The sequence below is a fragment of the Vigna radiata genome, unplaced genomic scaffold (assembly GCF_000741045.1).
Source record: "Vigna radiata var. radiata cultivar VC1973A unplaced genomic scaffold, Vradiata_ver6 scaffold_285, whole genome shotgun sequence".
NCBI lineage: Eukaryota > Viridiplantae > Streptophyta > Magnoliopsida > Fabales > Fabaceae > Vigna > Vigna radiata.
In genome coordinates, this window is record NW_014542216.1 from 23,310 (window position 1) to 25,980 (window position 2,671).

Sequence of the window (2,671 nt, forward strand, 5' to 3'; positions counted from 1 at the left end):
AAAGAACGCACGGGAAACTCGCCGACAAATGGGAAGGACCCTTTCGTATCTCGGACGATTTGAAGAATGGAGCGTACCGCCTAGAACATCTTGATGGGACGAACGTCCCCAACACATGGAATGCGACTCACCTTAAATTTTATTACAGTTGAAATTATTGTTTACATTTACGAACAATGTTATGTTCCTTCACATATTTTTCAATGAAGTATTCCAGTTCCAGCATATGCTTTGTATAGGTAAAAGATGGGCGCCATGCCCCCTAGATTATTCAATCTAGGTAAAAGATGGGCGCCATGCCCCCTAGATTCTTCAATCTAGGTAAAAGATGGGCGCCATGCCCCCTAGATTCTTCAATCTAGGTAGAAGATGGGCGCCATGCCCCCTAGATTCTTCAATCTAGGTAAAAGATGGGCGCCATGCCCCCTAGATTCTTCAATCTAGGTAAAAGACGGGCGCCATGCCCACAAGATTTTCAATCTAAACAAAGCCGGACGCAACGCCTCCGGGATTTCAACCTCGGCAGAAACCGGACGATTTTCCCTCGGTAGAGGCAAAGATTCAAAGTTAAAGTGCAGGAAGCAATACCACATCAGCAGCGAAGTTCGAAATATATAGAGAACCATCCAAGCAATGTTCATAATAGCAAAAGCAAAGTTTATAGGGAATAATACGAACAAAAGACATCACAGTCAGAGCAGTTAAAAAGGGAATAAAGTCAACATGGCAAGCAGAGTTCAAAAGATTACAATCAAGTAACGAAAAATCAAAAGGTATATACACTATCCTAAGCATCTACGTTAGTTGCCTCCGTCTCCTCCTCTTCAGCAACCTCCTCTGCTGGCTCTTCAAAGGCAACTTCCTCCTCCACCTCGGCCAGGTCTCCCTCTTCAGTAAAGACACCGTCGGGAATGTCCTTGATCGACACCATCTCACCANGATACACATCTTTATATATATCAAAGTCAAAGGCACTAGGCGCCACATTAGCCAAGCGCTCCATTTGCCTCAGCGCCTTCTTGAAGCCCTTTGTGTGTTCCTGGCGAATGGCCGCGAACATCTCCGCTTCAGTGTCTTTCCATTCTAGCNAGGCCGNCTTCAGCGCGTCCCTCTCCTTCCGAACGGCATCCGCTTCAGTCAGGGCCTTCTTGGCCGATTCCAATTCCTTCGCCAGATTATCCCGCTCGGTCCTAGTCCGCATACTCAGTTCTCTCAGCTGCTCATGGATCGCATGACTTTCGGCCAACATCCTGGCCGACTCTTCAGCGTTCTTGGCACAGTCGGCATGAGCAGCGCGAGCGTCTTCCAGCTCCTTCTTCAACCGGTTCAACTCACCTTGGACATCCCCACGGTTGGAAGCATAGGCCATTTTGTACGCTGCCGCTCCGCAGTTTAAAAGATGGTAAAGAAGATACTCCGACATTTGCTGCTCAGACATCGCAGCCATGGCCTTTTCCTCGGCAGCATCAAAGTTGAATTCGATCTTGTGCCTTAGATCGAAGCCTGGATCATACATGCCCAAAGGTAATTCCCGTTCGGGAACCGACTCTTCCTGAACGGGCATCGTCTTTTTGCCCTTCGATGCGCTGCTACTGGGCGGTGCCTTCCTCTTGCGAGTTAAAGGCTGCACAGGAGAGGGAGGAGCATCGTCAATATGAACAATGGTGGCCGGTGTGGAGGACGTTCCACCAGACCGTCCGGCCCGGAGCCCGGCCCCCTGGTCCGCCGCCTGAGACTCCCTAAACCAGTCGCGTCCGGTCCTTCTGGCCATAACTTCTGCAAAGTAACATCACTTACACAATGTTACAATTCACAAAATACAAGTAAAGGACAGTTGACAAAGAAACCTACCAAATACCCTCGACTTCAAATCGTTGTACCTCAGGCAACTAACCAGCTTCCTGGAGGAGAACGGACGAGGTAACTTTTTCAACCTGTCCAGATCTCTCCGCTCGACATCTGACATGTCCTCTTCTGGCCAAGAGGTCAAAGTACAGGGTTTTCTAGTCCAATACAAAGGAAACCTAGANNTCCCATCCTCATTATAAAANAACGGACGGCCCGTTTCAGTGATAGATACTTTAAAAAAGTGATTTTTGAAGTCTTTATACGATTCGGCGAATAAACTAAAGATAGCATTTTTAGACATNGAAGTCAGAGACACCCAACCCTTCTTGGAATTCGGGCGGGTCTTAAAGAAAAACAAAAATATTTTGGCGGACGGTTCAATATCTAAGGAGTGACACAAAATACCGAACGCTTGAATATAGCCCCAACCGTTCGGGTGTAACTGAGAAGGGGCTACGTTCAAGCATCGAAGGACATCCATTTGAAACCTAGTCAGGGGCAGTCTCACATACATATCATACAGAAAAGGCATATACATAAAAAAGCAATCTTTTCCTATTACATCTTCCCCGTGGAAGACTCTTTCATCGTCCCTACAAGCCATTAATTTAAGGGCACGCTGGTATCCCAGATTTCTCAGAACACAGTTATCTTCAACCCAACGCAGTAAGGAATCTCGAGACCTAAAAGAGCTTACTTGCTCCCCAACCTCCCGGGAAGCCCATAGGTACTCTCTCGGAGAGGGGGCACAACCCTCTTCAGGGCCGTCGACGTCCACTCCCCCATGAACGAAAACCCTATCCCCGCTAAGCAGGGAAGTAAC